At 38.2% G+C, this 25,754-nt stretch overlaps 5 non-coding genes across 5 annotated transcripts; all 5 read right to left on the bottom strand.

Moving 5' to 3' along the window:
* Positions 1-7,532: 7,532 nt before the first annotated feature.
* Positions 7,533-7,605, bottom strand: TRNAA-AGC (transfer RNA alanine (anticodon AGC)). The gene has a single exon. It is a non-coding gene; the product is annotated as a tRNA-Ala (tRNA).
* A 563-nt stretch (positions 7,606-8,168) lies between these two features.
* On the bottom strand, positions 8,169-8,241 carry TRNAA-UGC (transfer RNA alanine (anticodon UGC)). The gene has a single exon. It is a non-coding gene; the product is annotated as a tRNA-Ala (tRNA).
* Positions 8,242-10,032: 1,791 nt separating this feature from the next.
* On the bottom strand, positions 10,033-10,105 carry TRNAA-AGC (transfer RNA alanine (anticodon AGC)). Its single transcript has one exon. It is a non-coding gene; the product is annotated as a tRNA-Ala (tRNA).
* An 11,626-nt stretch (positions 10,106-21,731) lies between these two features.
* Positions 21,732-21,804, bottom strand: TRNAA-AGC (transfer RNA alanine (anticodon AGC)). Its single transcript has one exon. It is a non-coding gene; the product is annotated as a tRNA-Ala (tRNA).
* Positions 21,805-24,117: 2,313 nt separating this feature from the next.
* TRNAA-UGC (transfer RNA alanine (anticodon UGC)) lies at positions 24,118-24,190 on the bottom strand. Its single transcript has one exon. It is a non-coding gene; the product is annotated as a tRNA-Ala (tRNA).
* Positions 24,191-25,754: the final 1,564 nt, after the last annotated feature.

Here is a 25,754-nt window from a genome sequence, read left to right as displayed (position 1 = left end):
CAAGGTAAGTTATTTCCTCTGGGACTCCTCTAATTCTCAAGTTTTTCCTTTTAGAGCTATCTTCTAAATCAGCCAGTTTATATTCCATTTTCTTAATCTCCGTATTTAAATTTCCATTTTGAATTTTTAAGTCTTTAACTGTTGATTGTAATAAGGAAATCTCTTCATTGTGGTGCAGGAGTGTTGATTTTAAAGTAGATATCTCTTCTTTATAGTCTCTAAGGTTGTTATCTAAATCGGACTTTATTTTCAGATATAGTGACTCCAGAGCCACTACTAGGTCTTTTTGAGATATATAGACTTGTTGAGGAAAATCTGTTTCTTCCAAACCATGATCTAACAAAGATTTATCCGGTGAGTCAGAAAGGCTTCTTTGGCTGCGAGGAGAATAAAAAGTACTAATAGATTGCGGTTTTTTGGATTTATTAATATTCTTTGATTTATCGCCTTTATCCATTTTGTCTATTCTCTCAGTCTTATCATTCTTAGGTGGCATAGTGAGTTATATCACTTCAATGATGGATTCTTCCGGCTTTTGTTTTAATGATAATACCAAATATAAGATATACCAGATTTCATTCAGTATTCTTACATTCTAAGATCGATCAGCATGTTCAAGTTATTAAGATTAATAGCTTATAATACATCAAAAAAAAGTCCAGCATAAAAAAACACAGAGAAATTAATATATAAAAAAAATTAAATAAAAAAAAAATAATATGTTTTCCTATCAAATCATCAAATCTTCATATTCTTTATTTAGATATACTTGCTGTGCACTGGTGGGGCCTAGACCCATATGTTTGGTCTGCTATAGTCTGGTGTGGTGCCGCTATGCAGCTCTGCAGATCTTGTACCAGGTTTCTGGGCCTATCCTTGATAAAATCTCCCGCTTTGCGAGGCACGGATCACGATTCCCGGTATCCACTCCTCGAATTCCGGGTTCCGAGAGCTCAGGGGGTCCACCTCCTGATTCCCGAGGGGTCCTCTCCCGGGCTCTCAAAGTTCCGATGGTCCGTTCCCGGATCACGAGGCTCAGCTCCCGGGTATCGGTCTCCCAGTTCCGGGGATCAGCTCCCAATCGGGTGGTCCCCGAGTTCAGTTGTCGGATCCCGCTATACGGGATGCTAACTCCGGGTAGGAGGACAGCAGGGCAGTTCCCGGGTCTCGGTTCGCGGGCATTCAGACGCTCAGGTAGGTAAACCCCCGCCAAACATGCAGCTCAAAGCCCGGGACACGCCCCTCGTAGACGCGTACGTCCTACGTCATTCGCATCATCCCCGACTTCACCTTTCTTCTTTTTAGGTGAAACAGGGAAACTGTTTTTGCTGCAAGTAATGTACTGATGGGCTTGCTGCATGTACTGCTCTAATTACACATGAAACCAAGAAAACACTTGAAAAGCACATGAAAAATCTGTGGAAAAGCATAAGGTCTATATAGTTTGTTTCCCTCCAATTTATTGCCAGCGTTAAGCACAAAATTATTGAAAAATTATAAATAAAGAAACTGGAGAATGCAGGCATCGATCCTGCTACCTCTCGTATGCTAAGCGAGCACTCTACCATTTGAGCTAATTCCCCTTGATAGTGTCCCTTGTTTTCGGTGAAACAAGGAAACAGTGTATTTGCTGCATGTAACGTACTGATGGGCTTGCTGAAACCAAGAAAACACTTGAAAAGCACATGAAAAATCTGTGGAAAATCATAAGGTCTATATAGTTTGTTTCCCTCCAATTTATTGCCAGCGTTAAGCACAAAATTATTGAAAAATTATAAAGTATAAATAAAGTAACTAGAGAATGCAGGCATCGATCCTGCTACCTCTCGCATGCTAAGCGAGCACGCTACCATTTGAGCTAATTCCCCTTGATAGCGTCACTTGTTTTCGGTGAAACAGGGAAACAGTGTATTTGCTGCATGTAATGTACTGATGGGCTTGCTGAAACCAAGAAAACACTTGAAAAGCACATGAAAAATCTGTGGAAAAGCATAAGGTCTATATAGTTTGTTTCCCTCCAATTTATTGCCAGCGTTAAGCACAAAATTATTGAAAATTTATAAAGTATAAATAAAGTAACTGGATAATGCAGGCATTGATCCTGCTACCTCTCGCATGCTAAGCGAGCCCTCTACCATCTGAGCTAATTCCCCTTGTAGTGTCCCTTGTTTTAGGTGAAACAGGGAAACAGTGTATTTGCTGCATGTAATGTACTGATGGGCTTGCTGAAACCAAGAAAACACTTGAAAAGCACATGAAAAATCTGTGGGAAAGCATAAGGTCTATATAGTTTGTTTCCCTCCAATTTATTGCCAGCGTTAAGCACAACATTATTGAAAATGTATAAAGTATAAATAATTAACTGGAGAATGCGGGCATCGATCCCGCTGCCTCTCGCATGCAAAGCAAGCGCTCTACCATTTGAGCTAATTCCCCTACATAACTTGCTACCTTTTAGGTGAAACAGGGAAACAGTGTATTTGCTGCAAGAAATGTACTGATGGGCTTGCTGCATGTACTGCTCTAATTACACTTGAAACCAAGAAAACACTGGAAAAGCACATGAAAAATCTGTGGGAAAGCATAAGGTCATCATGATGACCATTGTGATGATGTCATCATGATGATGTCATCATGAACCCATTATGATGTTGTCATGATGATGTCATCATAAACCCACTATGATGATGTCATCATGAACACATTGTGATGTCATCATGATGATGTCATCATAAACCCATTATGATGTCGTCATCATGAACCCATTATGATGTCGTCATCATGAACCCATTATGATGTCGTCATCATGAACCCATTATGATGTTGTCATCATGAACCCATTATGATGTTACCATGATGATGTCATCATGAACCCATTATGATGTCGTCATGACGATGTCATCATGAACCCATTATGATGTCGTCATGATGATGTCATCATGAACCCATTATGATGTCGTCATGATGTCATCATGAACCCATTATGATTATGTCATCATGAACCCTTTATAATGTCGTCATGATAATGTCATCATGAACCCATTATGATGTTGTCATGATGATGTCATGATGAACCCATTATGATGTTGTCATGATGATGTCATCATGAACCCATTATGATGTCATCATGATGTCATCATGAACCCATTATGATGACGTCATCATGAACCTATTATGATGGTTTCATGATGATGTCATCATGAACCCATTATGATGTCGTCGTGATGATGTGATCATGAACCCATTATGATGTCGTCATGATGATGTCATCATGAACCCATTATGATGTCGTCATGATGTCATCATGAACCCATTATGATTATGTCATCATGAACCCTTTATGATGTCGTCATGATAATGTCATCATGAACCCATTATGATGTTGTCATGATGATGTCATCATGAACCCATTATGATGTCGTCATGATGTCATCATGAACCCATTATGATTATGTCATCATGAACCCTTTATGATGTCCTCATGATGATGTCATCATGAACACATTGTGATGTCATCATGATGATGTCATCATAAACCCATTATGATGTTGTCATGATGATGTCATGATGAACCCATTATGATGTTGCCATGATGATGTCATCATGAACCCATTATGATGTCATGATGATGTCATCATGAACCCATTATGATGTCATCATGATGATGTAATCATGAACCCTTTATGATGTCGTCATGATAATGTCATCATGAACCCATTATGATGTTGTCATGATGATGTCATCATGAACCCATTATGATGATGTCATTATGAACCCATTGTGATGATGTCACCACGAACCCATTATGATGTCGTCATGATGATGTCATCATGAACTAATTATGATGTCGTCATGATGATGTCATCATGAACCCATTATTATGTCATCATGCACCCATTATGATGTCATCATGACGGTGTCATCATGAACCCATTATGATGACGTCATGATGATGTCATCATGAACCCATTACGATGACATCATGATGATGTCTTCATTAACCCATTACGATGACATCATGATGATGTCATCATTAACCCATTATGATGATGTCATCATGAACCCATTATGATGTTGTCATGATGATATCATCATGAACCCATTATGATGTCATCATGATGATGTCATCATGAACCCATTGTGATGATGTCATCATGAACCCATTGTGATGTCATCATGATGATGTCATCATGAACCCATTGTGATGTCATCATGATGCTAGCGCTCTACTATTTGAGCTAATTCCCCTACATAACTTTCTACCTTTTAGGTGAAACAGGGAAACAGTGCATTTGCTGCAAGTAATGTACTGATGGGCTTGCTGCATGTACTGCTCTAATTACACATGAAACCAAGAAAACACTTGAAAAGCACATGAAAAATCTGTGGAAAAGCATAAGGTCTATATAGTTTGTTTCCCTCCAATTTATTGCCAGCGTTAAGCACAAAATTATTGAAAAATTATAAATAAAGTAACTGGAAAATGCAGGCATCGATCCTGCTACCTCTCATATGCTAAGCGAGCACTCTACCAGTTGAGCTAATTCCCCTTGATAGTGTCCCTTGTTTTCGGTGAAACAGGGAAACAGTGTATTTGCTGCATGTAACGTACTGATGGGCTTGCTGAAACCAAGAAAACACTTGAAAAGCACATGAAAAATCTGTGGAAAAGCATAAGGTCTATATAGTTTGGTTCGCTCCAATTTATTGCCAGCGTTAAGCACAAAATTATTGAAAATTTATAAAGAAGTATAAATAAAGTAACTGGATAATGCAGACATCGATCCTGCTAACTGTCGCATGCTAAGCGAGCACTCTACCATCTGAGCTAATTCCCCTTGATAGTGTCCCTTGTTTTAGGTGAAACAGGGAAACAGTGTATTTGCTGCATGTAATGTACTGATGGGCTTGCTGAAACCAAGAAAACACTTGAAAAGCACATGAAAAATCTGTGGGAAAGCATAAGGTCTATATAGTTTGTTTCCCTCCAATTTATTGCCAGCGTTAAGGACAACATTATTGAAAATGTATAAAGTATAAATAATTAACTGTAGAACGCGGGCATTGATCCCGATGCCTCTTGCATGCAAAGCGAGCGCTCTACCATTTGAGCTAATTGCCCTACATAACTTTCTACCTTTTAGGTGAAACAGGGAAACAGTGTATTTGCTGCAAGCAATGTACTGATGGGCTTGCTGCATGTACTGCTCTAATTACACTTGAAACCAAGAAAACACTGAAAAAGCACATGAAAAATCTGTGGGAAAGCCTAAGGTCATCATGATGACCATTGTGATGATGTCATCATGATGATGTCATCATGAACCCATTATGATGTCGTCATGATGATGTCATCATAAACCCACTATGATGATGTCATCATGAACACATTGTGATGTCATCATGATGATGTCATCATAAACCCATTATGATGTCGTCATCATGAACCCATTATGATGTCGTCATCATGAACCCATTATGATGTCGTCATCATGAACCCATTATGATGTCGTCATCATGAACCCATTATGATGTTACCATGATGATGTCATCATGAACCCATTATGATGTCGTCATGATGATGTCATCATGAACCAATTATGATGTCGTCATGATGATGTCATCATGAACCCATTATGATGTCGTCATGATGTCATCATGAACCCATTATGATTATGTTATCATGAACCCTTTATGATGTCGTCATGATAATGTCATCATGAACCCATTATGATGTTGTCATGATGATGTCATCATGAACCCATTATGATGTTGTCATGATGATGTCATCATGAACCCATTATGATGTCATCATGATGTCATCATGAACCCATTATGATGATGTCATCATGAACCTATTATGATGGTTTCATGATGATGTCATCATGAACCCATTATGATGTCGTCGTGATGATGTCATCATGAACCCATTATGATGATGTCATCATGAACACATTGTGATGTCATCATGATGATGTCATCATAAACCCATTATGATGTTGTCATGATGATGTCATCATGAACCCATTATGATGTTGCCATGATGATGTCATCATGAACCCATTATGATGTCATCATGATGATGTCATCATGAACCCATTATGATGTCGTCATGATGATGTCATCATGAACCCTTTATGATGTCGTCATGATAATGTCATCATGAACCCATTATGATGTCGTCATGATGATGTCATCATGAACCCATTATGATGATGTCATTATGAACCCATTGTGATGATGTCACCACGAACCCATTATGATGTCGTCATGATGATGTTATCATGAACTAATTATGATGTCGTCATGATGATGTCATCATGAACCCATTATTATGTCATCATGCACCCATTATGATGTCATCATGACGATGTCATCATGAACCCATTATGATGACGTCATGATGATGTCATCATGAACCCATTACGATGACATCATGATGATGTCTTCATTAACCCATTACGATGACATCATGATGATGTCATCATTAACCCATTATGATGATGTCATCATGAACCCATTATGATGTTGTCATGATGATATCATCATGAACCCATTATGATGTCGCCATGATGATGTCATCATGAACCCATTGTGATGATGTCATCATGAACCCATTGTGATGTCATCATGATGATGTCATCATGAACCCATTGTGATGTCATCATGATGCTAGCGCTCTACTATTTGAGCTAATTCCCCTACATAACTTTCTACCTTTTAGGTGAAACAGGGAAACAGTGTATTTGCTGCAAGTAATGTACTGATGGGCTTGCTGCATGTACTGCTCTAATTACACATGAAACCAAGAAAACACTTGAAAAGCACATGAAAAATCTGTGGAAAAGCATAAGGTCTATATAGTTTGTTTCCCTCCAATTTATTGCCAGCGTTAAGCACAAAATTATTGAAAATTTATAAAGTATAAATAAAGTAACTGGAGAATGCAGGCATCGATCCTGCTACCGCTTGCATGCTAAGCGAGCGCTCTACCATTTGAGCTAATTCCCCTCGATAGTGTCCCTTGTTTTAGGAGAAACAGGGAAACAGTGTATTTGCTGCAAGTAATGTACTGATGTGCTTGCTGCATGTACTGCTCTAATTACACATGAAACCAAGAAAACACTTGGAAAGCACATGAAAAATCTGTGGAAAATCATAAGGTCTATATAGTTTGTTTCCCTCCAATTTATTGCCAGCTTTAAGCACAAAATTATTGAAAATGTATAAAGTATAAATAATGTAACTGGAGAATGCAGGCATCGATCCTGCTACCTCTCGCATGCTAAGCAAGCACTCTACCATTTGAGCTAATTCCCCTTGATAGTGTCCCTTGTTTTCGGTGAAACAGGGAAACAGTGTATTTGCTGCATGTAATGTACTGATGGGCTTGCTGAAACCAAGAAAACACTTGAAAAGCACATGAAAAATCTGTGGAAAAGCATAAGGTCTATATAGTTTGTTTCCCTCCAATTTATTGCCAGCGTTAAGCACAAAATTATTGAAAATTTATAAAGTATAAATAAAGTAACTGGAGAATGCAGGCATCGATCCTGCTACCTCTCGCATGCTAAGCGAGCACTCTACCATCTGAGCTAATTCCCCTTGATGCTAAGTGAGCACTCTACCATTTGAGCTAATTCCCCTACATACCTTTCTTCTTTTTAGGTTAAACAGGGAAACAGTGTATTTGCTGCAAGTAATGCACTGATGGCTTGCTGCATGTACTGCTCTAATTACACATGAAACCAAGAAAACACTTGAAAAGCACATGAAAAATCTGTGGAAAAGCATAAGGTCTATATAGTTGGTTTCCCTCCAATTTATTGCCAGCGTTAAGCACAAAATTATTGAAAATTTATAAAGTATAGATAAAGTAACTGGAGAATGCAGGCATCGATCCCGCTACCTCTCGCATGCTAAGCGAGCACTCTACCATCCGAGCTAATTCCCCTTGATAGTGGTGTCCCTTGTTTTAGGTGACACAGGGAAACAGTGTATTTGCTGCATGTAATGTACTGATGGGCTTGCTGAAACCAAGAAAACACTTGAAAAGCACATGAAAAATCTGTGGGAAAGCATAAGGTCTATATAGTTTGTTTCCCTCCAATTTATTGCCAGCGTTAAGCACAACATTATTGAAAATGTATAAAGTATAAATAATTAACTGGAGAATGCGGGCATTGATCCCGCTGCCTCTCGCATGCAAAGCGAGCGCTCTACCATTTGAGCTAATTCCCCTACATAACTTTCTACCTTTTAGTTGAAACTGGGAAACAGTGTATTTGCTGCAAGAAATGTACTGATGGGCTTGCTGCATGTACTGCTCTAATTACACATGAAACCAAGAAAACACTTGAAAAGCACATGAAAAATCTGTGGGAAAGCATAAGGTCATTATGATGACCATTGTGATGATGTCATCATGATGATGTCATCATGAACCCATTATGATGTCGCCATGATGATGTCATCATAAACCCACTATGATGATGTCATCATGAACACATTGTGATGTCATCATGATGATGTCATCATAAACCCATTATGATGTCGTCATCATGAACCCATTATGATGTCGTCATCATGAACCCATTATGATGTCGTCATCATGAAACCATTATGATGTTACCATGATGATGTCATCATGAACCCATTATGATGTCGTCATGATGATGTCATCATGAACCCATTATGATGTCGTCATGATGATGTCATCATGAACCCATTATGATGTCGTCATGATGTCATCATGAACCCATTATGATTATGTCATCATGAACCCTTTATGATGTCGTCATGATAATGTCATCATGAACCCATTATGATGTTGTCATGATGATGTCATCATGAACCCATTATGATGTTGTCATGATGATGTCATCATGAACCCATTATGATGTCATGATGATGTCATCATGAACCCATTATGATGATGTCATCATGAACCTATTATGATGGTTTCATGATGATGTCATCATGAACCCATTATGAAGTCGTCGTGATGATGGCACCATGAACCCATTATGATGATGTCATCATGAACACATTGTGATGTCATCATGATGATGTCATCTTAAACAAATTATGATGTTGTCATGATGATGTCATCATGAACCCATTATGATGTTGCCATGATGATGTCATCATGAACCCATTATGATGTCATCATGATGATGTCATCATGAACCCATTATGATGTCGTCATGATGATGTCATCATGAACCCTTTATGATGTCGTCATGATAATGTCATCATGAACCCATTATGATGTTGTCATGATGATGTCATTATGAACCCATTATGATGATGTCATTATGAACCCATTGTGATGATGTCACCACGAACCCATTATGATGTCGTCATGATGATGTCATCATGAACTAATTATGATGTCATCATGATGATGTCATCATGAACCCATTATTATGTCATCATGCACCCATTATGATGTCATCATGACGATGTCATCATGAACCCATTATGATGACGTCATGATGATGTCATCATGAACCCATTACGATGACATCATGATGATGTCTTCATTAACCCATTACGATGACATCATGATGATGTCATCATTAACCCATTATGATGATGTCATCATGAACCCATTATGATGTTGTCATGATGATATCATCATGAACCCATTATGATGTCGTCATGATGATGTCATCATGAACCCATTGTGATGATGTCATCATGAACCCATTGTGATGTCATCATGATGATGTCATCATGAACCCATTGTGATGTCATCATGATGCTAGCGCTCTACTATTTGAGCTAATTCCCCTACATAACTTTCTACCTTTTAGGTGAAACAGGGAAACAGTGTATTTGCTGCAAGTAATGTACTGATGGGCTTGCTGCATGTACTGCTCTAATTACACATGAAACCAAGAAAACACTTGAAAAGCACATGAAAAATCTGTGGAAAAGCATAAGGTCTATCTAGTTTGTTTCCCTCCAATTTATTGCCAGCGTTAAGCACAAAATTATTGAAAATTTATAAAGTATAAATAAAGTAACTGGAGAATGCAGGCATCGATCCTGCTACCTCTCGCATGCTAAGCGAGCGCTCTACCATTTGAGCTAATTCCCCTTGATAGTGTCCCTCGTTTTAGGAGAAACAGGGAAACAGTGTATTTGCTGCAAGTAATGTACTGATGTGCTTGCTGCATGTACTGCTCTAATTACACATGAAACCAAGAAAACACTTGAAAAGCACATGAAAAATCTGTGGAAAATCATAAGGTCTATATAGTTTGTTTCCCTCCAATTTATTGCCAGCGTTAAGCACAAAATTATTGAAAATGTATAAAGTATAAATAATGTAACTGGAGAATGCAGGCATCGATCCTGCTACCTCTCGCATGCTAAGCGAGCACTCTACCATTTGAGCTAATTCCCCTTGATAGTGTCCCTTGTTTTAGGTGAAACATGGAAACAGTGTATTTGCTGCATGTAATGTACTGATGGGCTTGCTGAAACCAAGAAAACACTTGAAAAGCACATGAAAAATCTGTGGAAAAGCATAAGGTCTATATAGTTTGTTTCCCTCCAATTTATTGCCAGCGTTAAGCACAAAATTATTGAAAATTTATAAAGTATAAATAAAGTAACTGGAGAATGCACGCATTGATCCTGCTACCTCTCGCATGCTAAGCAAGCACTCTACCATTTGAGCTAATTCCCCTTGATAGTGATCCTTGTTTTAGGAGAAACAGGGAAACAGTGTATTTGCTGCAAGTAATGCACTGATGGGCTTGCTGCATGTACTGCTCTAATTACACATGAAACCAAGAAAACACTTGAAAAGCACATGAAAAATCTGTGGAAAAGCATAAGGTCTATATAGTTTGTTTCCCTCCAATTTATTGCCAGCGTTAAGCACAAAATTATTGAAAATTTATAAAGTATAAATAAAGTAGCTGGAGAATGCAGGCATCGATCCCGCTACCTCTCGCATGCTAAGCGAGCACTCTACCATCTGAGCTAATTCCCCTTGATGGTGTCCCTTGTTTTAGGTGAAACAGGGAAACAGTGTATTTGCTGCATGTAATGTACTGATGGGCTTGCTGAAACCAAGAAAACACTTGAAAAACACATGAAAAATCTGTGGGAAAGCATAAGGTCTATATAGTTTGTTTCCCTCCAATTTATTGCCAGCGTTAAGCACAACATTATTGAAAATGTATAAAGTATAAATAATTAACTGGAGAATGCAGGCATTGATCCCGCTGCCTCTCGCATGCAAAGGGAGGGCTCTACCATTTGAGCTAATTCCCCTACATAACTTTCTACATTTTTGTTGAAACTGGGAAACAGTGTATTTGCTGCAAGAAATGTACTGATGGGCTTGCTGCATGTACTGCTCTAATTACACATGAAACCAAGAAAACACTTGAAAAGCACATGAAAAATCTGTGGGAAAGCATAAGGTCATCATGATGACCATTGTGATGATGTCATCATGATGATGTCATCATGAACCCATTATGATGTCGCCATGATGATGTCATCATAAACCCACTATGATGATGTCATCATGAACACATTGTGATGTCATCATGATGATGTCATCATAAACCCATTATGATGTCGTCATCATGAACCCATTATGATGTCGTCATCATGAACCCATTATGATGTCGTCATCATGAAACCATTATGATGTTACCATGATGATGTCATCATGAACCCATTATGATGTCGTCATGATGATGTCATCATGAACCCATTATGATGTCGTCATGATGATGTCATCATGAACCCATTATGATGTCGTCATGATGTCATCATGAACCCATTATGATTATGTCATCATGAACCCTTTATGATGTCGTCATGATAATGTCATCATGAACCCATTATGATGTTGTCATGATGATGTCATCATGAACCCATTATGATGTTGTCATGATGATGTCATCATGAACCCATTATGATGTCATCATGATGTCATTATGAACCCATTATGATGATGTCATCATGAACCCATTATGATGTCGTCATGATGATGTCATTATGAACCCTTTATGATGATGTCATTATGAACAAATTGTGATGATGTCACCACGAACCCATTATGATGTCGTCATGATGATGTCATCATGAACTAATTATGATGTCATCATGCTGATGTCATCATGAACCCATTATTATGTCATCATGCACCCATTATGATGTCATCATGACGATGTCATCATGAACCCATTACGATGACATCATGATGATGACCAAGAAAACACTTGAAAAGCACATGAAAAATCTGTGGGAAAGCATAAGGTCTATATAGTTTGTTTCCCTCCAATTTATTGCCAGCGTTAAGCACAACATTATTGAAAATGTATAAAGTATAAATAATTAACTGGAGAATGGGGGCATTGATCCTGCTGCCTCTCGCATGCAAAGCGAGCACTCTACCATTTGAGCTAATTCCCCTACATAGTTTTCTACCTTTTAGGTGAAACAGGGAAACAGTGTATTTGCTGCAAGAAATGTACTGATGGGCTTGCTGCATGTACTGCTCTAATTACACATGAAACCAAGAAAACACTGGAAAAGCACATGAAAAATCTGTGGGAAAGCATAAGGTCATCATGATGACCATTGTTATGATGTCATCATGATGATGTCATCACGAACCCATTATGATGTCGTCATGATGATGTCATCATAAACCCACTATGATGATGTCATCATGAACACATTGTGATGTCATCATGATGATGTCATCATAAACCCATTATGATGTCGTCATCATGAACCCATTATGATGTCGTCATCATGAACCCATTATGATGTCGTCATCATGAAACCATTATGATGTTACCATGATGATGTCATCATGAACCCATTATGATGTCGTCATGATGATGTCATCATGAACCCATTGTGATGTCATCATGATGCTAGCGCTCTACTATTTGAGCTAATTCCCCTACATAACTTTCTACCTTTTAGGTGAAACAGGGAAACAGTGTATTTGCTGCAAGTAATGTACTGATGGGTTTGCTGCATGTACTGCTCTAATTACACATGAAACCAAGAAAACACTTGAAAAGCACATGAAAAATCTGTCGAAAAGCATAAGGTCTATATAGTTTGTTTCCCTCCAATTTATTGCCAGCGTTAAGCACAAAATTATTGAAAATTTATAAAGTATAAATAAAGTAACTGGAGAATGCAGGCATCGATCCCGCTACCTCTCGCATGCTAAGCGAGCACTCTACCATCTGAGCTAATTCCCCTTGATAGTGCCCCTTGTTTTAGGTGAAACAGGGAAACAGTGTATTTGCTGCATGTAATGTACTGATGGGCTTGCTGAAACCAAGAAAACACTTGAAAAGCACATGAAAAATCTGTGGAAAAGCATAAGGTCTATATAGTTTGTTTCCCTCCAATTTATTGCCAGCGTTAAGCACAAAATTATTGAAAATTTATAAAGTATAAATAAAGTAACTGGAGAATGCAGGCATCGATCCCGCTACCTCTCGCATGCTAAGCGAGCACTCTACCATCTGAGCTAATTCCCCTTGATAGTGTCCCTTGTTTTAGGAGAAACAGGGAAACAGTGTATTTGCTGCATGTAATGTACTGATGGGCTTGCTGAAACCAAGAAAACACTTGAAAAGCACATGAAAAATCTGTGGGAAAGCATAAGGTCTATATAGTTTGTTTCCCTCCAATTTATTGCCAGCGTTAAGCACAACATTATTGAAAATGTATAAAGTATAAATAATTAACTGGAGAATGCAGGCATTGATCCCGCTGCCTCTCGCATGCAAAGGGAGGGCTCTACCATTTGAGCTAATTCCCCTACATAACTTTCTACATTTTTGTTGAAACTGGGAAACAGTGTATTTGCTGCAAGAAATGTACTGATGGGCTTGCTGCATGTACTGCTCTAATTACACATGAAACCAAGAAAACACTTGAAAAGCACATGAAAAATCTGTGGGAAAGCATAAGGTCATCATGATGACCATTGTGATGATGTCATCATGATGATGTCATCATGAACCCATTATGATGTCGCCATGATGATGTCATCATAAACCCACTATGATGATGTCATCATGAACACATTGTGATGTCATCATGATGATGTCATCATAAACCCATTATGATGTCGTCATCATGAACCCATTATGATGTCGTCATCATGAACCCATTATGATGTCGTCATCATGAAACCATTATGATGTTACCATGATGATGTCATCATGAACCCATTATGATGTCGTCATGATGATGTCATCATGAACCCATTATGATGTCGTCATGATGATGTCATCATGAACCCATTATGATGTCGTCATGATGTCATCATGAACCCATTATGATTATGTCATCATGAACCCTTTATGATGTCGTCATGATAATGTCATCATGAACCCATTATGATGTTGTCATGATGATGTCATCATGAACCCATTATGATGTTGTCATGATGATGTCATCATGAACCCATTATGATGTCATCATGATGTCATTATGAACCCATTATGATGATGTCATCATGAACCCATTATGATGTCGTCATGATGATGTCATTATGAACCCTTTATGATGATGTCATTATGAACAAATTGTGATGATGTCACCACGAACCCATTATGATGTCGTCATGATGATGTCATCATGAACTAATTATGATGTCATCATGCTGATGTCATCATGAACCCATTATTATGTCATCATGCACCCATTATGATGTCATCATGACGATGTCATCATGAACCCATTACGATGACATCATGATGATGACCAAGAAAACACTTGAAAAGCACATGAAAAATCTGTGGGAAAGCATAAGGTCTATATAGTTTGTTTCCCTCCAGTTTATTGCCAGCGTTAAGCACAACATTATTGAAAATGTATAAAGTATAAATAATTAACTGGAGAATGGGGGCATTGATCCTGCTGCCTCTCGCATGCAAAGCGAGCACTCTACCATTTGAGCTAATTCCCCTACATAGTTTTCTACCTTTTAGGTGAAACAGGGAAACAGTGTATTTGCTGCAAGAAATGTACTGATGGGCTTGCTGCATGTACTGCTCTAATTACACATGAAACCAAGAAAACACTGGAAAAGCACATGAAAAATCTGTGGGAAAGCATAAGGTCATCATGATGACCATTGTTATGATGTCATCATGATGATGTCATCACGAACCCATTATGATGTCGTCATGATGATGTCATCATAAACCCACTATGATGATGTCATCATGAACACATTGTGATGTCATCATGATGATGTCATCATAAACCCATTATGATGTCGTCATCATGAACCCATTATGATGTCGTCATCATGAACCCATTATGATGTCGTCATCATGAAACCATTATGATGTTACCATGATGATGTCATCATGAACCCATTATGATGTCGTCATGATGATGTCATCATGAACCCATTGTGATGTCATCATGATGCTAGCGCTCTACTATTTGAGCTAATTCCCCTACATAACTTTCTACCTTTTAGGTGAAACAGGGAAACAGTGTATTTGCTGCAAGTAATGTACTGATGGGTTTGCTGCATGTACTGCTCTAATTACACATGAAACCAAGAAAACACTTGAAAAGCACATGAAAAATCTGTCGAAAAGCATAAGGTCTATATAGTTTGTTTCCCTCCAATTTATTGCCAGCGTTAAGCACAAAATTATTGAAAATTTATAAAGTATAAATAAAGTAACTGGAGAATGCAGGCATCGATCCCGCTACCTCTCGCATGCTAAGCGAGCACTCTACCATCTGAGCTAATTCCCCTTGATAGTGCCCCTTGTTTTAGGTGAAACAGGGAAACAGTGTATTTGCTGCATGTAATGTACTGATGGGCTTGCTGAAACCAAGAAAACACTTGAAAAGCACATGAAAAATCTGTGGAAAAGCATAAGGTCTATATAGTTTGTTTCCCTCCAATTTATTGCCAGCGTTAAGCACAAAATTATTGAAAATTTATAAAGTATAAATAAAGTAACTGGAGAATGCAGGCATCGATCCCGCTACCTCTCGCATGCTAAGCGAGCACTCTACCATCTGAGCTAATTCCCCTTGATAGTGTCCCTTGTTTTAGGAGAAACAGGGAAACAGTGTATTTGCTGCATGTAATGTACTGATGGGCTTGCTGAAACCAAGAAAACACTTGAAAAGCACATGAAAAATCTGTGGGAAAGCATAAGGTCTATATAGTTTGTTTCCCTCCAATTTATTGCCAGCGTTAAGCACAACATTATTGAAAATGTATAAAGTATAAATAATTAACTGGAGAATGCGGGCATTGATCCCGCTGCCTCTCGCATGCAAAGCGAGCGCTCTACAATTTGAGCTAATTCCCCTACATAACGTTCTACTTTTTAGTTGAAACTGGGAAACAGTGTATTTGCTGCAAGAAATGTACTGATGGGCTTGCTGCATGTACTGCTCTAATTACACATGAAACCAAGAAAACACTTGAAAAGCACATGAAAAATCTGTGGGAAAGCATAAGGTCATCATGATGACCATTGTGATGATGTCATCATGATGATGTCATCATGAACCCATTATGATGTCGCCATGATGATGTCATCATGAACGCATTATGATGTCGTCATGATGATGTCATCATGAACCCATTATGATGTCGTCATGATGATGTCATCATGAACCCATTATGATGTCGTCATGATGTCATCATGAACCCATTATGATTATGTCATCATGAACCCTTTATGATGTCGTCATGATAATGTCATCATGAACCCATTATGATGTTGTCATGATGATGTCATCATGAACCCATTATGATGTCATCATGACGTCATCATGAACCCATTATGATGATGTCATCATGAACCCATTATGATGTTGTCATGATGATGTCATCATGAACCCATTATGATGTCATCATGACGTCATCATGAACCCATTATGATGATGTCATCATGAACCTATTATGATGGTTTCATGATGATGTCATCATGAACCCATTATGATGTCGTCGTGATGATGTCACCATGAACCCATTATGATGATGTCATCATGAACACATTGTGATGTCATCATGATGATGTCATCATAAACCCATTATGATGTTGTCATGATGATGTCATCATGAACCCATTATGATGTTGCCATGATGATGTCATCATGAACCCATTATGATGTCATGATGATGTCATCATGAACCCATTATGATGTCGTCATGATGATGTCATCATGAACCCTTTATGATGTCGTCATGATAATGTCATCATGAACCCATTATGATGTTGTCATGATGATGTCATTATGAACCCATTATGATGATGTCATTATGAACCCATTGTGATGATGTCACCACGAACCCATTATGATGTCGTCATGATGATGTCATCATGAACTAATTATGATGTCGTCATGATGATGTCATCATGAACCCATTATTATGTCATCATGCACCCATTATGATGTCATCATGACGATGTCATCATGAACCCATTATGATGACATCATGATGATGTCATCATGAACCCATTACGATGACATCATGATGATGTCTTCATTAACCCATTACGATGACATCATGATGATGTCATCATGAACCCATTATGATGATGTCATCATGAACCCATTATGATGTTGTCATGATGATATCATCATGAACCCATTATGATGTCATCATGATGATGTCATCATGAACCCATTGTGATGATCTCATCATGAACCCATTGTGATGTCATCATGATGATGTCATCATGAACCCATTGTGATGTCATCATGATGCTAGCGCTCTACTATTTGAGCTAATTCCCCTACATAACTTTCTACCTTTTAGGTGAAACAGGGAAACAGTGTATTTGCTGCAAGTAATGTACTGATGGGCTTGCTGCATGTACTGCTCTAATTACACATGAAACCAAGAAAACACTTGAAAAGCACATGAAAAATCTGTGGAAAAGCATAAGGTCTATATAGTTTGTTTCCCTCCAATTTATTGCCAGCGTTAAGCACAAAATTATTGAAAATTTATAAAGTATAAATAAAGTAACTGGAGAATGCAGGCATCGATCCTGCTACCTCTCGCATGCTAAGCGAGCACTCTACCATTTGAGCTAATTCCCCCTGACAGTGTCCCTTGTTTTAGGAGAAGCAAGGAAACAGTGTATTTGCTGCAAGTAATGTACTGATGTGCTTGCTGCATGTACTGCTCTAATTACACATGAAACCAAGAAAACAATTGAAAAGCACATGAAAAATCTGTGGAAAATCATAACGTCTATATAGTTTGTTTCCCTCCAATTTATTGCCAGCGTTAAGCACAAAATTATTGAAAATTTATAAAGTATAAATAAAGTAACTGGAGAATGCAGGCATCGATCCTGCTACCTCTCGCATGCTAAGTGAGCACTCTACCATCTGAGCTAATTCCCCTTGATAGCGTCCCTTGTTTTAGGTGAAACAGGGAAACAGTGTATTTGCTGCATGTAATGTACTGATGGGCTTGCTGAAACCAAGAAAACACTTGAAAAGCACATGAAAAATCTGTGGGACAGCATAAGGTCTATATAGTTTGTTTCTCTCCAATTTATTGCCAGCGTTAAGCAAAACATTATTGAAAATGTATAAAGTATAACTAATTACCTGGAGCATGCGGGCATTGATCCCACTGCCTCTCGCATGCTAAGCGAGCGTTTTACCATTTGAACTAATTCCCCAACATAACTTTCTACCTTTTAGGTGAAACAGGGAAACAGGGTATTTGCTGCAAGAAATGTACTGATGGGCTTGCTGCATGTACTGCTCTAATTACACATGAAACCAAGAAAACACTTGAAAAGCACATGAAAAATCTGTGAGAAAGCATAAGGTCATCATGATGACCATTGTGATTATGTCATCATGATGATGTCATCATGAACCCATTATGATGTCGCCATGATGATGTCATTATGAACCCTTTATGATGATGTCATTATGAACAAATTGTGATGATGTCACCACGAACCCATTATGATGTCGTCATGATGATGTCATCATGAACTAATTATGATGTCATCATGCTGATGTCATCATGAACCCATTATTATGTCATCATGCACCCATTATGATGTCATCATGACGATGTCATCATGAACCCATTACGATGACATCATGATGATGACCAAGAAAACACTTGTAAAGCACATGAAAAATCTGTGGGAAAGCATAAGGTCTATATAGTTTGTTTCCCTCCAATTTATTGCCAGCGTTAAGCACAACATTATTGAAAATGTATAAAGTTTAAATAATTAACTGGAGAATGCGGCCATTGATCCCGCTGCCTCTCGCATGCAAAGCGAGCGCTCTACCATTTGAGCTAATTCCCCTACATAACTTTCTACATTTTAGTTGAAACTGGGAAACAGTGTATTTGCTGCAAGAAATGTACTGATGGGCTTGCTGCATGTACTGCTCTAATTACACATGAAACCAAGAAAACACTTGAAAAGCACATGAAAAATCTGTGGGAAAGCATAAGGTCATCATGATGACCATTGTGATGATGTCATCATGATGATGTCATCATGAACCCATTATGATGTCGCCATGATGATGTCATCATAAACCCACTATGATGATGTCATCATGAACACATTGTGATGTCATCATGATGATGTCATCATAAACCCATTATGATGTCGTCATCATGAACCCATTATGATGTCGTCATCATGAACCCATTATGATGTCGTCATCATGAAACCATTATGATGTTACCATGATGATGTCATCATGAACCCATTATGATGTCGTCATGATGATGTCATCATGAACCCATTATGATGTCGTCATGATGATGTCATCATGAACCCATTATGATGTCGTCATGATGTCATCATGAACCCATTATCATTATGTCATCATGAACCCTTTATGATGTCGTCATGATAATGTCATCATGAACCCATTATGATGTTGTCATGATGATGTCATCATGAACCCATTATGATGTTGTCATGATGATGTCATCATGAACCCATTATGATGTCATAATGATGTCATCATGAACCCATTATAATGATGTCATCATGAACCTATTATGATGGTTTCATGATGATGTCATCATGAACCCATTATGATGTCGTCGTGATGATGTCACCATGAACCCATTATGATGATGTCATCATGAACACATTGTGATGTCATCATGATGATGTCATCATAAACCCATTATGATGTTGTCATGATGATGTCATCATGAACCCATTATGATGTTGCCATGATGATGTCATCATGAACCCATTATGATGTCATGATGATGTCATCATGAACCCATTATGATGTCGTCATGATGATGTCATCATGAACCCTTTATGATGTCGTCATGATAATGTCATCATGAACCCATTATGATGTTGTCATGATGATGTCATTATGAACCCATTATGATGATGTCATTATGAACCCATTGTGATGATGTCACCACGAACCCATTATGATGTCGTCATGATGATGTCATCATGAACTAATTATGATGTCGTCATGATGATGTCATCATGAACCCATTATTATGTCATCATGCACCCATTATGATGTCATCATGACGGTGTCATCATGAACCCATTATGATGACGTCATGATGATGTCATCATGAACCCATTACGATGACATCATGATGATGTCTTCATTAACCCATTACGATGACATCATGATGATGTCATCATTAACCCATTATGATGATGTCATCATGAACCCATTATGATGTTGTCATGATGATATCATCATGAACCCATTATGATGTCGTCATGATGATGTCATCATGAACCCATTGTGATGATGTCATCATGAACCCATTGTGATGTCATCATGATGATGTCATCATGAACCCATTGTGATGTCATCATGATGCTAGCGCTCTACTATTTGAGCTAATTCCCCTACATAACTTTCTACCTTTTAGGTGAAACAGGGAAACAGTGTATTTGCTGCAAGTAATGTACTGATGGGCTTGCTGCATGTACTGCTCTAATTACACATGAAACCAAGAAAACACTTGAAAAGCACATGAAAAATCTGTGGAAAAGCATAAGGTCTATATAGTTTGTTTCCCTCCAATTTATTGCCAGCGTTAAGCACAAAATTATTGAAAATTTATAAAGTATAAATAAAGTAACTGGAGAATGCAGGCATCGATCCTGCTACCGCTCGCATGCTAAGCGAGCGCTCTACCATTTGAGCTAATTCCCCTCGATAGTGTCCCTTGTTTTAGGAGAAACAGGGAAACAGTGTATTTGCTGCAAGTAATGTACTAATGTGCTTGCTGCATGTACTGCTCTAATTACACATGAAACCAAGAAAACACTTGGAAAGCACATGAAAAATCTGTGGAAAATCATAAGGTCTATATAGTTTGTTTCCCTCCAATTTATTGCCAGCGTTAAGCACAAAATTATTGAAAATGTATAAAGTATAAATAATGTAACTGGAGAATGCAGGCATCGATCCTGCTACCTCTCGCATGCTAAGCGAGCACTCTACCATTTGAGCTAATTCCCCTTGATAGTGTCCCTTGTTTTAGGTGAATCATGGAAACAGTGTATTTGCTGCATGTAATGTACTGATGGGCTTGCTGAAACCAAGAAAACACTTGAAAAGCACATGAAAAATCTGTGGAAAAGCATAAGGTCTATATAGTTTGTTTCCCTCCAATTTATTGCCAGCGTTAAGCACAAAATTATTGAAAATTTATAAAGTATAAATAAAGTAACTGGAGAATGCAGGCATCGATCCTGCTACCTCTCGCATGCTAAGCGAGCACTCTACCATCTGAGCTAATTCCCCTTGATGCTAAGTGAGCACTCTACCATTTGAGCTAATTCCCCTACATACCTTTCTTCTTTTTAGGTTAAACAGGGAAACAGTGTATTTGCTGCAAGTAATGCACTGATGGCTTGCTGCATGTACTGCTCTAATTACACATGAAACCAAGAAAACACTTGAAAAGCACATGAAAAATCTGTGGAAAAGCATAAGGTCTATATAGTTTGTTTCCCTCCAATTTATTGCCAGCGTTAAGCACAAAATTATTGAAAATTTATAAATAAAGTAACTGGAGAATGCAGGCATCGATCCTGCTACCTCTCATATGCTAAGCGAGCACTCTACCAGTTGAGCTAATTCCCCTTGATAGTGTCCCTTGTTTTCGGTGAAACAGGGAAACAGTGTATTTGCTGCATGTAACGTACTGATGGGCTTGCTGAAACCAAGAAAACACTTGAAAAGCACATGAAAAATCTGTGGAAAAGCATAAGGTCTATATAGTTTGTTTCCCTCCAATTTATTGCCAGCGTTAAGCACAAAATTATTGAAAATTTATAAAGTATAAATAAAGTAACTGGATAATGCAGGCCTCGATCCTGCTAACTGACGCATGCTAAGCGAGCACTCTACCATCTGAGCTAATTCCCCTTGATAGTGTCCCTTGTTTTAGGTGAAACAGGGAAACAGTGTATTTGCTGCATTTAATGTACTGATGGGCTTGCTGAAACCAAGAAAACACTTGAAAAGCACATGAAAAATCTGTGGGAAAGCATAAGGTCTATATAGTTTGTTTCCCTCCAATTTATTGCCAGCGTTAAGCACAACATTATTGAAAATGTATAAAGTATTAACTGGAGAATGCGGGCATCGATCCCGCTGCCTCTCGCATGCAAAGCGAGCGCTCTACCATTTGAGCTAATTGCCCTACATAACTTTCTACCTTTTAGGTGAAACAGGGAAACAGTGTATTTGCTGCAAGCAATGTACTGATGGGCTTGCTGCATGTACTGCTCTAATTACACTTGAAACCAAGAAAACACTGAAAAAGCACATGAAAAATCTGTGGGAAAGCCTAAGGTCATCATGATGACCATTGTGATGATGTCATCATGATGATGTCATCATGAACCCATTATGATGTCGTCATGATGATGTCATCATGAACCCATTGTGATGTCATCATGATGCTAGCGCTCTACTATTTGAGCTAATTCCCCTACATAACTTTCTACCTTTTAGGTGAAACAGGGAAACAGTGTATTTGCTGCAAGTAATGTACTGATGGGCTTGCTGCATGTACTGCTCTAATTACACATGAAACCAAGAAAACACTTGAAAAGCATATGAAAAATCTGTGGAAAATCATAAGGTCTATATAGTATGTTTCCCTGCAATTTATTGCCAGCGTTAAGCACAAAATTATTGAAAATTTATAAAGTATAAATAAAGTAACTGGAGAATGCAGGCATTGATCCTGCTACCTCTCGCATGCTAAGCGAGCACTCTACCATTTGAGCTAATTCCCCTTGATAGTATCACCTTTCTTCTTTTTAGGTGAAACAGGGAAACTGTATTTGCTGCAAGTAATGTACTGATGGGCTTGCTGCATGTACTGCTCTAATTACACATGAAACCAAGAAAACACTTGAAAAGCACATGAAAAATCCGTGGAAAATCATAAGGTCTATATAGTTTGTTTCCCTGCAATTTATTGCCAGCGTTAAGCACAAAATTATTGAAAATTTATAAAGTATAAATAAAGTAACTGGAGAATGCAGGCATCGATCCTGCTACCTCTCGCATGCTAAGCGAGCACTCTACCATTTGAGCTAATTCCCCTTGATAGTGTCCCTTGTTTTCGGTGAAACAGGGAAACAGTGTATTTGCTGCATGTAATGTACTGATGGGCTTGCTGAAACCAAGAAAACACTTGAAAAGCACATGAAAAATCTGTGGAAAAGCATAAGGTCTATATAGTTTGTTTCCCTCCAATTTATTGCCAGCGTTAAGCACAAAATTATTGAAAATTTATAAAGTATAAATAAAGTAACTGGATAATGCAGGCATTGATCCTGCTACCTCTCGCATGCTAAGCGAGCCCTCTACCATCTGAGCTAATTCCCCTTGTAGTGTTCCTTGTTTTAGGTGAAACAGGGAAACAGTGTATTTGCTGCATGTAATGTACTGATGGGCTTGCTGAAACCAAGAAAACACTTGAAAAGCACATGAAAAATCTGTGGGAAAGCATAAGGTCTATATAGTTTGTTTCCCTCCAATTTATTGCCAGCGTTAAGCACAACATTATTGAAAATGTATAAAGTATAAATAATTAACTGGAGAATGCGGGCATTGATCCCGCTGCCTCTCGCATGCAAAGCGAGCGCTCTACCATTTGAGCTAATTCCCCTACATACCTTTCTTCTTTTTAGGTGAAACAGGGAAACTGTTTTTGCTGCAAGTAATGTACTGATGGGCTTGCTGCATGTACTGCTCTAATTACACATGAAACCAAGAAAACACTTGAAAAGCACATGAAAAATCTGTGGAAAATCATAAGGTCTATATAGTTTGTTTCCCTCCAATTTATTGCCAGCGTTAAGCACAAAATTATTGAAAAATTATAAAGTATAAATAAAGTAACTGGAGAATGCAGGCATCGATCCTGCTACCTCTCGCATGCTAAGCGAGCACTCTACCATTTGAGCTAATTCCCCTTGATAGTGTCCCTTGTTTTCGGTGAAACAGGGAAACAGTGTATTTGCTGCATGTAATGTACTGATGGGCTTGCTGAAACCAAGAAAACACTTGAAAAGCACATGAAAAATCTGTGGAAAAGCATAAGGTCTATATAGTTTGTTTCCCTCCAATTTATTGCCAGCGTTAAGCACAAAATTATTGAAAATTTATAAAGTATAAATAAAGTAACTGGATAATGCAGGCATTGATCCTGCTACCTCTCGCATGCTAAGCGAGCCCTCTACCATCTGAGCTAATTCCCCTTGTAGTGTTCCTTGTTTTAGGTGAAACAGGGAAACAGTGTATTTGCTGCATGTAATGTACTGATGGGCTTGCTGAAACCAAGAAAACACTTGAAAAGCACATGAAAAATCTGTGGGAAAGCATAAGGTCTATATAGTTTGTTTCCCTCCAATTTATTGCCAGCGTTAAGCACAACATTATTGAAAATGTATAAAGTATAAATAATTAACTGGAGAATGCGGGCATTGATCCCGCTGCCTCTCACATGCAAAGCGAGCGCTCTACCATTTGAGCTAATTCCCCTACATACCTTTCTTCTTTTTAGGTGAAACAGGGAAACTGTTTTTGCTGCAAGTAATGTACTGATGGGCTTGCTGCATGTACTGCTCTAATTACACATGAAACCAAGAAAACACTTGAAAAGCACATGAAAAATCTGTGGAAAATCATAAGGTCTATATAGTTTGTTTCCCTCCAATTTATTGCCAGCGTTAAGCACAAAATTATTGAAAAATTATAAAGTATAAATAAAGTAACTGGAGAATGCAGGCATTGATCCTGCTACCTCTCGCATGCTAAGCGAGCACTCTACCATTTGAGCTAATTCCCCTTGATAGCGTCACTTGTTTTCGGTGAAACAGGGAAACAGTGTATTTGCTGCATGTAATGTACTGATGGGCTTGCTGAAACCAAGAAAACACTTGAAAAGCACATGAAAAATCTGTGGAAAAGCATAAGGTCTATATAGTTTGTTTCCCTCCAATTTATTGCCAGCGTTAAGCACAAAATTATTGAAAATTTATAAAGTATTAATAAAGTAACTGGATAATGCAGGCATTGATCCTGCTACCTCTCGCATGCTAAGCGAGCCCTCTACCATCTGAGCTAATTCCCCTTGTAGTGTCCCTTGTTTTAGGTGAAACAGGGAAACAGTGTATTTGCTGCATGTAATGTACTGATGGGCTTGCTGAAACCAAGAAAACACTTGAAAA

The sequence above is a fragment of the Sceloporus occidentalis genome, unplaced genomic scaffold (genome assembly GCF_023333645.1).
Source record: "Sceloporus occidentalis isolate IW3139 unplaced genomic scaffold, rSceOcc1.0.p SCAF_300, whole genome shotgun sequence".
Lineage (NCBI taxonomy): Eukaryota > Metazoa > Chordata > Lepidosauria > Squamata > Phrynosomatidae > Sceloporus > Sceloporus occidentalis.
The sequence above is the reverse complement of the archived record's forward strand: the minus strand, read 5'-3'. Positions and strand labels throughout refer to the sequence as shown.